At 38.9% G+C, this 13,142-nt stretch overlaps 1 protein-coding gene across 1 annotated transcript in view; it reads left to right on the top strand.

Annotated features, from left to right (window-relative positions):
- The window catches only part of LOC102289919 (neural-cadherin), a 107,844-nt gene that overhangs the window by 32,218 nt on the left and 62,484 nt on the right, over nt 1–13,142 (top strand). The gene's annotated exons all lie outside the window — the stretch shown is intronic.

Below are 13,142 nucleotides of genomic sequence, written 5' to 3'. Positions count from 1 at the left end.
CATCTGCTGTGATGCTCACACCTTTGATAAAGTCTCACAAGTGTCAGCTTTCTTTTTATAGATATAAAAAATATCAATATGTACTGATAAGTCATCAGAATTATAATATTTCTGACTGTCTGAGGCAAAATTTCTCCGATTCAAATCGAATCGAATCGAATTGAATCGAATCGTGGATCGAATCAATTCGGGACCTTGTGAATCGGCAAAGAATCCATTCTAGAAGTCAGTGACGATACCCAGCCCTAATTAAAAACAATGAGGTGTTGTATGAGCAAAGAAGCAAACCATTTTAGTCTGTTCGCAGGTGGTTGCTAGGCAACATGTGTAACATCATAATATCTAATATAGATGAGAACCTTCAGGGGCCCAGGATGCACCTGTATGCCAAATTTGTTTGCTCAGCTCCTGCACACACAGCACACACAGACAGATATTTCATGTATTGAGGAATACTTCAACCCCACTGTTTGTCCAAACATAAGATTCATTTCTTCCTCCATCTTTGTTCGCATAATAGCTTTTCCCCCATGCTTTCACTTCTGTAAAGTGACTACTGTAAACATCACGTTCAACCGTACGCTAGTCACCCAGATAATGTTTATAAGTGCCCTACACAGCATTTACAACCTGTTAATAGTTTACAATGTTTAACATCTGTTACTTTACAATAGCCATCCAGATGTTCATAGATAGTTTATGAAACAAGTTTCAAATACTAAGTCTACATTAATAATCACCATGCCATCATTTGTTACCACAATATAAAAAAGTGTTACTGCTAAACCCTTTTTGTATTATATATTCAATCGGGCCAGGTTACTGAGATAAAACCAGCAAAGGTTCCACAGACAGAAGCAAGGAAGAAGTTTTTGAGTAAAGACATGACGTTTTGATTACCTCAGCTGGGCAAATTTATATTCTCATCTTTATCGCTTGCAGGGATTTGATGAGTCACTTTGAATGTGACTAACGTGCCCATCATGGATGTATTTTTTGCTTCTCCACTCTTCTGTCAGTTCATGTTCAAATGATATCTGGTCAGCATGTTACTACTTTGAAGTTTTGCCTGCTACAGCCAAAAAAAGAAGAAAAAAAACTGCACTTGTGCTCATGCATGTTTGGTTTTTTTTCAACAGAAATGCTGAAGAATTTATTATTAATTCTCATTCAGGCAGGAATTTACAGTTTTATTGCAAAAGAGGCTTTTACACCAGACAATATCAGTGAAAGCAAGGCAAGCACCAAAATGATCTGTAGCCTTCAAATGTTTAAGTTATGTCCACTTAAAGTTGTGAATACTTCATTATACGGACTTCATATTACACCATCCTTCCTTGAAGATGTTTGACCCTCTGAGGGCATCCTGGCTTTCATCAGTTTCTCATTAACTAGTACAACATTGGAAAAAAACCCCACTTTGATGAAAAAATTAACTTTGAAGAATAACATAAGATGCTTGAAGAATAATATATGACCCTCATTGAGCCTTTAAAATGCAGAATTTACATAAATAATAAAGATCATAATTATTGACAAAAACTGAACTAAATTTAAAATGAAAAATGTAGCAAGGGGTGTCGTAAGAAAAACAACATCCAGACAGACATCACCCACGACCCTATTTTTGCTGTCTCATGTTTTAACATACTGCGCTAACTGAATGTCAAACAGAAGGAGCATGCACCTCGGGCTTTCAAAATTAGCATATTTTGGAAGAGCAGAGGGCACATACCATCAGAGTAGTTGATGCTGTAACCCCAAACACTTGCACATAAGATAAGATAAGATAAGATAACTCTTTATTGTCATTGCACAGTCATACATAGTACAGTAGTACAATGAAATTGGAAAAACTGTCCTACGTCGGCACTACATATAAAACAACACGACACGAGATGACACATCACAACGCAACAAACAACACAACACAGTATATTAACTTAGTATAAAAAAGAAGAATAAGTGTATGTGTATTGCACACTGTTATTATTGCACATTAATTATTATTGCACCTTGTTATAAATATAAATATTATTGTTATTGTTTTAAACATTGTTACCTCCCCCCTAAAAGAGTCCAGGGAGGTATCCAGTCAGGTCAGCTATTTGCATTGATCAGGGCTATTGCTAGAGGTGGGAATCACCATACATCCCACGATACGATATTATCACAATACTTAACACACGATACGATATTATTGCAATTTTTAAAATATTTTGCGATATTCAGATTCTGTACATAAAGGTAAACTTTATCAATATTCATTTTATCTAATATCAAAGTCTCACACTCAGTCTTTCTCTCATTTCAGTTTTATTGTTGACAAACTGAACGGTTTGTATTACAGTCTAGTCCAACTTAACTGAATGCAACCATCTGGTACAATTATAGCTATTCTGAACTATGCAATATTGAAACTATGCAGCCCCTTCAGCAACTGAAGAATTTGAAAGTAAATTAAAACAAAATTTAATTTTACATTAAATAAAAAAGTTTTAAACTTAATTAAAATAAAAAAATGTCTTAAATGAAAAGAAGTAAACTGTCATGTTTATTGCTGCCAAAAAAAAGTTAAACACATTTGGACAGTGAAGGAATGTCAGGATTCTTGCTCAGAAAAAGGATCAACGTGCTCTGAAGTCAGAGCATGTTCCAGTCCACGAAAACTTTTTTTGTAACAAAATATCGATTTCTGCTGTCCCTGTATCGATACATTATTAGCAAACAAAATATCACAGTATCGATTTTTTTCCCCCACCCCTAGCTATTGCCCTGTTGTAAAAGCTGTCCTTGAGTCTATTTGTTCGGGACCTCAGCAGCCTGAACCTCCTGCCAGACGGCAGCAGCTTAAACAACCGGTGTCCTGGGTGTGTGCAGTCCCGTAGGATGCTGCGTGCCCTCTTGAGACAGCGAGTGCTGTACAGGTTCTTCAGGGAGGGAAGAGGATGTCCAATGATTTTTTGGGCCATATTGATGACCCTCTGGAGTGCCTTTCTGTGTGCTGTGGTGCAGCTGGAGAACCACACACCGATGCAATATGTCAGCACACTTTCAATGGAGCAGCGGTATGACTACATGCCTACTCAGCAGTAAGTGCAGTTTTTAATTTTACATTAATGTATGCAGCTCCTCCCATTAGGACATCTTGGGAGCTTCTTTTTGGTACAGAGTGACCGTAGTTCCATATTTATGACGCTGTATATGAAACATTAAATGCCCTGAAATTATTAATTGTGTAGACCAAATTTTGTGGCTACTGGTGCAATATGACTTTAGAGAAATATCTTTGCAATAATCAGCATCATCGCTAATTTAAAATGTAGATAATTAAATCTTCAAAATGATCAATAAAACTTGTTTAGCTTTATTAAAAAGGAGGCCAAACACGTCTTTACATGCAAATAAAACACAGTTTACAAGTAAACTCTTTATTAAAATCCTGATATAGCATATTATGTTCCTGTCTTGCAGGCTGGTTGTCATTAAATTTTTTAAAGATAAATGAAAATAAAACTGAGGTTGTCATTTTTGGCAACTTTAATCATATCGACAGCACTCTGGGCGCCCTTTCCTCGTATTGTAAAACTCATGTAAAAAACCTCGGTGTCTACATTGGTGGTTCTTTTAAATTGAATAAGCAGGTGAGTGCAGTAGTTCAGTCCTGTTTTTTTCAGTTAAGACAGCTAGTCAAGGTAAAGCCATACCTTCCGGCTAACGTCTTTGAGCATGTTATTCACCTTTTTCTTACTTGCAGATTAGACTACTGCAATTCATTGTATTATGGTCTAGATCAGGCCTCCATCTATCGTCTTCAGATTGTTCAAAATGCAGCTGCTCGCCTGCTAACTGGTACCAAACGGAGAGAGCGTATAACCCCAGTTTTAGCTTCTTTACACTGGCTTCCTGTCTCCTACAGGATCCAATTTAAACTTTTACTTTTTATTTTTAAGTCACTTAATGCCCGAGCCCCTCCTTACCTGTCTGAGCTCCTCTCTGCCTATGCTCCAGGAAAAACCACGAGGTCTAGCTCAAAACTAATGCTGTCCATCCTATGGACTAATCTCAAATCCCGTGGTGATAGATCCTTCTCTGTGGCAGGTCGCAGACTTTGGAATAGTCTCCCCTTAAATATTAGATCTGTACAAACACTTGAGCAATTTAAATCATTACTAAAGACACATTTCTATGCCCTGGCTTTTAACACACTATGACCCAAGCATTTTGGTCTTATTTGAATTAGTTTAGTTATTGTTTTAATTATTTTATTGTCCTATTATTGTTTTTATTGTTATTATTGTATTACATTGTTGCTTTTTAATACCATTTTTATATTGTTAAGCACTTTGTGCAGCATCGGCTGTTTGAAATGTGCTATATAAATAAATTTGACCTTGACCTTGACCTTAACATATCTTGTGATATGAATACCAAACAAAACCTTTTCCTCATAAAAAAAATACTGCATGGCTAAACATTTAAATTTCACCCAATCTATAGGGAGAATGGACTTTGCCACTTGGCCAGAAAAGTGTGAAAAGAAGAGATTTCAACATTCATTCAAATGCCATCCTCAATCAAATGCCTCAGTAAACAATTTCCTAATGCGTTTACTTTGTCACTTGCTGTTTTCAGATCTTATTTAACACAGCATGGTGTATATATTATAAACTATGGTCCCATTCAGAGTGAAATAGCTAATAAAGCAAGGTATGATTTCTGAGTTATATGAACATGCATTGTCCTTGGGTTCTCCATTAGATCTGTCCTGGTTCACAGTAACAAAATGTAAAACCGGGGTGTTACCACAGTGCCTGTGTCCATTATTTGTATACAGTCTATGGCATTTTGTTTAACCCAGTGACAAAATGAACAGTGAAATATCTGTATCATACAAATGTTCAAAGACACTTTCAAATCTACATTCAGTTTATGGGTGGCAAAGGCTATACCAAAGGAGGTCTTGAAAAGACTTCCATTTATAGTCATTTAAGTCTAGAGTCTGGCTTGTCAAGAGAGGGAAAACAGTTGTTTGAGCTAGTTAGAATTTACGGTGAATTTTACGATTGTATAGCACTGGTCTTATACCATATATTGCATTTTTAAAAACAGGCTGCTTTTGACTGAAAGTGTGTGGGTAGTGCCTGCAATGAAAGGTCTTCCTGGGGTTTAAGCCTTAAGCTGCAGAATCGTGGAGGATCCCAAAGATAGAAGTGCATGATGCATATAGCTCTCGTCATGTGAATGCCGGGAAGCTACTTCTGGCCTTGCCTGTGGCTCTAGAGAGAAGCACACACATCACTGAGGAAATGAGGATGGAGGTGAGGGCAATGTGACGCTACAACTTTTTCTCCTGGTCCGAAGCATCGCATACAGCAGGCAATAAAAAGAGGAGTCAGTGAGTCAGAGGTCAGCTTGTGTTTTCTGAGACTTTAATACTGTATTCACTGATAAATTGGTTGAGGTTATGCTTGATTATGCTGAATAAACTGCAGAATTGTGGTATTTATTATTTAATGAGCATTACTGTTTGAAAGTAATTAGATGAAAAATATCTTGTGGATATGAAAGCTTGCTGCAGACATGAAATATTTTAAAGCAATTTTGTTAAGCTTATTTAACAAAATTGTTAAATTAAACTTATTAAATGTTGTTATTTTTATATGCAAAACCAAAAAGAGTAATTCATAAACCACAGTTGTTTTAAGTGAAATTGAAAATGTTTAGCTAAATTATTTATTTTCCTTTCCCAGAAGGCTGCACACTACCAGTATATCTCTATTCAACACTTGCTCCTCACTAAATCCTCCTCTTTTGTGCGGGTGAATAGAAGTGAATAGGGCACATTTTTTCTCAGCTCAAAGCAACAAACAAAAGGGATGGAAGAAGTTTTAGAATTCGTTTGGCTGGAATACAAGAAACATGAACCCAGGCACCAGAAACGAGACTGTAGCTGTCAGGGGCCAGCTAGAAAAGATCCATCCATCCATCTTCTAAACCGATTATACTGCTCAGGATATGGCTGGGCAATTAATGGAATACTAAAAATTTACACATAGGTATATTTGTAAAATGATTTGTGCCACACACTTTACACTTAAATCCAAAACAACCTGTTCAGATGCCCACACAAACCCTACAATAGAAAACAAACTCACAAAAGAAAAAAAACAGCCAAATGCTACAAAGGCTGCAGGGTTAACAGCAAGTATCTGAGATTACATCTGAATCCTGTGCTCAAACAAACAAACATTTAAAAAATAGTTTTGTCTAGTGGTAACATGGCAACAAGAACCGTGTAAGTAAATAACTAAGTAAGTATTTACAAAGCGCTTTTCTCTGGCATAAAAGTTGTAAAGTGCTGTTCAAGAATTAAAGTACCAAATCAATAGAGAAGCATGTGGAAACTGAATGAAAAGAGATAGACCTAAACAGAAAATGTGAACAGAAGGCAGTTTTAAAGTTAAAACAACAAGTGTATCCCAACAAGTGTATCCCATCCCATTTGTCTCTATAGTGCCTTTTAAAAATATTTTACTCTTTCTGCAATATTTGTCATTTTTTGCTGTATTTGCATCTCTTTCAGTAAATGTGATTTGCAGTTTGCAGCATTTTCTTTTGTAAAATTGGTTTCCTTAGTTTGCTTGTGTTCTGTGTATTTGCCTTAACACCCCCACCCACATAACCTTCCCTGAAATTCAGCCCAGATTTACAGATGCAGACAAGAAAAAGTGGCTGCAAAAGACAAAAAAAGAAAGAAAGAAAAAGAGAAGCTGTTGCAATCATGGGTACCCTATGGCTTCAGTAAAAACAATTCAGAAGGGAATAAAGCGCTATGCAAACACAGCCACTTTGTTCCAGCATATTTAACACAATCATGTAACAGAACATGGCGGGTGGAGGTCCAAGTCCTCAGACACATCAGCCTATTAAATGTGTGTTCAGCCCATCATGTTTAATTTGGTAAGTGACTTTGATAGCAAAGATGTCTAATACTTAAGCTATTTAATATTTAAGTTCAGGGTAAAAGTAACAGTTAACCATGCTAATAGAATAGAATAGAATAAAATAGAACAGAATGCCTTTATTGTCACTATACAGTTGTACAGTGAGACACAGAGCATCTCCTCCAACTCAGTGCAAATAAATTGGGGGGCACATATATACATATGAACAGTATTAACAGAAAAAATATATAAAATGTACAATAGTGTTATGTATATACAATTCTGGTTATTGCACATAGAATTTGGTATTGCACAGGTTTATAGAGGGAAATAGAAAAATTTGGGGGGGGGGGGGCTGGGTTATTGGTGTGTGTATGAGTTAAGGGTGGTTATGGCCTTTGGGAAGAAATTGTTCTTGAGTCTGTGAGTCTGTAATACTGTATTTAGGTATTATTGGATACCTATACAGGGGTTCAGAGGAATTTTAACAATGATACTGGTAATTGGTGAATTGAAAATCTGATGTAGCAGCTGATATATTCTCTTTCTTTCGGACACACAAAACATAGACAGATTTCCCTGACATTTGTTACCTGTAGTTACAATGTCTTTACTAAGGTAATATGGCAGTTACGTACTGTTACTCATTTACACTCTGGCTAGTGATGCTTACCTCAGCTGGTTGTATTTTGTTGTGTTACCAACAGGGAAGTTGCAGAGTGCACGCTAATAATGTGTGTATGTGTTAATCCCCATAGGGAAATTACTCCTCTGCATTTAACCCATTCTTCCAGTGAAGCAGTGGGCAGCCACCGATGCAGCGCCCGGGGAGCAGTGTGTAGGGACGGTACCTAGCTCAGGGGTACCACAGGGTAGCCATTCAGTGGAGTTGGACCCCCAACCTTCTGATCATGGGGCAACCACTCTGGCGGGTAAACTATGTAATGTCCACACTTATAAGATATTTGAAGGGTGTTTCTCCAATCTCTCTGGACTTTTCTATTTCTGTTACAAATGCTGGTACCGATATCATGGCAAATACCTAATATTGACCCTGCCAGTATATCAATCAGGCTCTAACAAGGTTATGGGTCTGACACAAGAAATTTGAGAGAGACTGAAAAATTATTAATACCTAATTTTTGTATTTCCGAAAAGCATTAATACTCTTATTATTGACTTAAGTACTGTGAGTCACTAGTAAAGCTGGATGGGTCCTCCACAGTGGTGTTAATCCCAGCATACAATCACTTAAACACCAAATATCCTAAAACAGTACAGACACAAACATTTAATTGTATAAACTGAAAAAATCAAACAATAGATGTTTTCTCAGGACTTGTATTATGTGTAGCAAATAAATAAATAATTACATATAATTTGAGAATCACTGAATTTTCTTTAGATTTTATAGAGCTTTTAAGAAATTGAGCATTGATAAACATTTTAGGAGTGTGATGTATGTAAGTACTACAACTTCATTATCAGCACAATAGTGTTGATTTACTGTGTTTTTTATACTTAATGTAAGATTTTTCATAAATGTAAAACTCAATTTCCAAAACAGTTGGGATGCAAATCAAACCTTGTGTCACCCAGCTGAGGTAATAAAGGCTGGAAAAGTTGGACAATTACAAAATAAAACCTGGTAGCGCATTCCATTATTAATGCTAATTGGCAACAGGTCAGCAGTATGATTGGGCATAAAAAAAGAGCTCTGCTGGAAATACTTTCAGAAGCATAGCAGAGGACACAGGGTAAAGAGAAGGTGGTGCAACTTGAATTTACAGTGTCTTGTTAACCTTCTGCGAGTGCAATAAAAGCTTTCCAACAGCTTAATCCATCTAAAACCAAAGATGGACAGATGCCGACCCCAGACATATGAAGCTGATGGCAAGCCCTAGCAGCTCTCCTGCTGCGTTAAAGCTGAGCCCCCCCACAAGCATAAGAGGACTGGATTTGACCCACACCTCATTTCAAAGGCAGTGGAGGAATGTTATTATGTGTCTGATTTTTGACTGTAGACAACAAAAAAATCAAACAGAAAAAGAGAGACATCAACTGGGAACAGCACAGAATCTGGCTTTAGTAGAAGGTAGAATCTCTGATAGGATAGGGTGCATTATGCACACGGAATCCATCAAGGCATCATTACTGCTGACAGAGCAAAAGAGGCTGTTCTGTTATCCAGATGAGGTCTTTTTAGGAAAGGTCTTGCTTATGTCAGGAAGCCAGCTGCAAACAAAATTCTACACGTGTTCTCAAATGTCCTGCTCTCATTTAAAGCCTAATAGCCACTGAAAAAATAAAAATACAAAACCCTATATCAAAACTTTCTTCATTTTAATACTGCTTTTTAAATTTTTGAGTATAGTTTGGGTGTATAGTACCTACAGATAAATGATGATATTGCTGCAAAGTCTGCAAAAAACGTACCTACCGCTTCATTGAACACAGTTTTTGACAATTTCTGCAGTGATGCGGATTTCGGACTGGAAGAAATGAGCAGAACTTGAGGTCGTCTACCATTTCTAATTGTTCTGGGATGAAAGTGCCTGCATGTGTATTTACATGCTTAGCGTGTCAGCCATTCTGAGCCGAGCAGAGTCCGTGGTGTGCGGCACCGGAATCCCTGAGTTAATAGATTTTTGTCCCCAGTGCTTTTAGCGTGTTGATCTCCTGCTGATGGCTTCACACTCTGATTTAAGCACAGAGATGGGGGGGTGTGGTGGGCGGCTTTGAAAAGAGCCTCCTTAACACTGCAAACATTTGGCTAATGTACCTCATTACTTCCCCTTTGAGCTGATTTTCATTTTCCATTCACTTGCTGCTAAAAAAGCACCCCTGAAATTCCACGTCTCACACGGGCCATTGATATTTATGCTTGCAGACGCAATTTGCTTAATTCCACACAGAAATATTTGTATCTTAATTTCTCCCCTCGATGAGAGTACAAGGAACAGGGGATGCATTAGAAAAAACCGGTTGTTAATTATACTGTGTGTTCTGTCTTAATTTTCTCCTCTCACGGTCCGCTACTGTATGTTTTCTTTCCAAACATAGATTCTCTCACCATCTTTTGTTGTGCTACGCTGTGTGTTGTGCTTCCCCTGTGCTCTTGTCTCTGCAATGTTATTTGGCGTTCTGTGCTAACCATCACACAATGCTCCTTCTACCACGCTGCCTCCTTCTTCCCTCTCTATGTCTCTTTCCTTCTCTCTGTAGATATTTGTGTTTCTGTAGCTGTGCCTCTCTCCTTTACTCTGTTTCCTCTCATCCCCTTCCCACACACCCTCACTGTCCTTGTACTGTGGGCAGTGTATATGTGCACAGAAGCACTTGAGACAACTTTTTTTCATACAGGCAAGCCACTTAGCAGCTTTATATAGCAAGTACCCAAGGAGAGGATTAACAGCAGGAAACATCAACAGAATGGCTTGCAGTGATAGAACACGCGTGCATAATACTGCACAGACGCGTGCGCATTCACTTGGAGCTACACCATTGTACTTACTGAGCCTTTGCCAACCACACATTGCACCTCTGCCATCCAACTTTTTATGATACATTATTATGTTAGTCATCCAGCATATGCTCTTATCCATATGGGATTCTATTGTAAAATATAGACCAGCCTTTCATCACGCTGGGCACAGAAAGCATATTTGACATTAAAAGATCCAGTGGAGCCTGTGAGCCCCTGCCCATTATTTGATCACATCTTTTGTCTTGGTCAGGTAAGGCAGCTCGTGTCAGTTTGGTGCTCACAGGGCATCATTCACAGCATCTCCCTATTTAGATCAGAGAGGAGTCGCATGCATTTGCAGCCTCGGAACATGCGGCGTGCACTCTCCTTTGCCCGTACACACGTATGGACTCTCACCTTGCACATGCAAACGCGTACACACATACAACACAAACACACTCATACGCACTTACTACTACATTCTTCATTATCATTCCAGAGCTGATAGGCTCTAATTATCTGCCTTGGCTCTGATTAGTCTCTCTGTAACAAGCTAATTAGATGGAGCCTTGTAAAATCATCACCACCATTACCACAGAGACATGCCTGGGAAAGACACCAACAAGCAGGAGGCGAGGAATGTGTCTTGCACCACTCCCCGCAAAGATTTGATAGTCAACTAAATGTTAAGTGCTGGAGCTCTGATTTCTTTTGATTAAGTGCCTTTTAAACCCGTCTACTTTGCAATAGAATCTTTATCCTTTCTCATTATTCATCACGAAAGGATTGTTCCGTCTTACAGAGCAGGATGATCTGGCTTAAAGCGCATAAATTGCCGCTGTCAACATTTTAGGAGATAGCATCTGAACATTGATTAGTTTCTCTGCCCCCACGATACAGTGGCTATTTATCCAAAACGAACTATCGTCAGATCCCAGTCAGAACTTTCCTCTCCACAGAGCAACTTTAAAGCCTGAGCAGAAAGCGAGATTAATTCTCTCCTCTAGCTTCTTCCTCTCTCTGTTATTATCCCTCTAACAATCCTTTTAGGAGCTGTCACACACTTTATAGCTATTGTGTTTCAGTTGTGAACACTCACGAGCTAGTATGGAGTGTAACGTTGCATTTTTCATCAAAACGCATCTTAACTGTAAAAGAGTTCCAAAAGAAATAGGAATTGTGATCTCCGCATCCACCTTCTCTTTTCCAACTCATTTGAGCCAACACAAGGTGCTGTCAAATATTTTCATGCAGTTTGAAGACTTCATACCATTTGCTGTGTGCATGTACTCATTAGAGGTATATAGTTTTACATTATCAGCTATAATAGACTTTGGAAAGACATTGTGTTGCAGAACATTATGGAAACCAGCTAGGTAGAACTGCTTTATACAGACAGCACATCTGTTGAGGCAGCCCTCAGGTAGTGAAAGGATGCATCGCACACTCCTGCTGCTTTTGTCTTGGATTAAAAAGTACATACATAGCCTGTGGATAGAAACATGAAACCTTTTACATAATGGGATTTGAAATCCATAGTTACTTTTAGCCTTTAGGTAACTCACCTCTGTGCCTAAGTGTCCATGGTGTGTGTTTGTGAGAGAAAGACAGGAAGATAGAAAGAGACATGCAAGTGTGTGTTTGAGACGGGATTGCTTGCGCATGTGTGGGGTTGTGTTCAGATCTGTATGTGCATGCATTTGTGTGTGTCAATGTGTTTGTCCTGGCAGGGGGGGTTTTCTTTTCTGGGGTGAGGCAGATGGCCTCTGTGTATTGCAGTCTACTGAACTGTTTGGCACCTCTTCTGACATATTCCTTCATGCCACGTTGACACAAGATCACAGCCAATATTTGCGAAAATAGTGTCTTAGCCTACAATTCTGTGACTTGCTCCACATCGCAGGAATAGATTCTGCAGAAAATGTGTCCTAGATTGGGGCCTGTGACAGTGTCGCGAGTTTTTCTTGTGAACATTGTTTCCAGATTGTGTCATTGTGTTTAATGTGGATAACGATCCCTTACTATCAGTTCCAGGAAAAGTCACGCTATGCTTCTGTCATAGAGACACAGTTTTACACCGCCTCTCCTTGGGTGCTGTTGTGCTCTCTTGCTGTCTGCCCCGGCTTAGGTTGAGCGAGTTGGTAATTGGATTCCTGGAATCTTCTTATTCACTTCAGTGAGGCACTGTGCAGGCGACAAAGTGCCTGCAGTCGTGAGGCATCATCCCCACGCCCCTGTGGGAAGATCAAGGTAGCTTTACCCCAGACATGGTAGATGAGACAGTGGCTGAGGCTCTCTCCCATGGGAACCAAGGTGTCTGGATGCTTGGATGGAAACCCTGATGGAGAATGAATGGATGATGTCATATCCACCGTCCTCAACCCTGGGGCCAAACATACCTCCTGACATCCACTTACAACAATTTCCTGAGCTTCTGGCAGCTATGGTGTAGCAAAAGAAAGTGGAAAGATAGCCGTTAAATTACTAAGTTAAAGATAGTGTGGTAATTGACTTTGACCAGACCTCTGAGCTGAATTGAGACTGTAGCGGTATCAGTTTCACAGTACAGGCACAGAAAAAACCCCATTAACATTTAGTTTAATCATGCAGTCCTGGTTTTTGCTATCTACTGGAGAGGATGTATATCTCACATACCTGTACCCTTAGTTGACTCTATGCTTGTTGGCACTTCACATTCCCCTGGCAACATGTCTCCCTGCTGCACACTC

The sequence above is a fragment of the Haplochromis burtoni genome, unplaced genomic scaffold (assembly GCF_018398535.1).
Source record: "Haplochromis burtoni strain Fernald_Lab_line unplaced genomic scaffold, NCSU_Asbu1 Contig_127, whole genome shotgun sequence".
In the NCBI taxonomy this organism is placed as follows: Eukaryota; Metazoa; Chordata; class Actinopteri; order Cichliformes; family Cichlidae; genus Haplochromis; species Haplochromis burtoni.
Note: the sequence above shows the minus strand (reverse complement) of the source record. Positions and strands in the feature narration are given on the sequence as shown.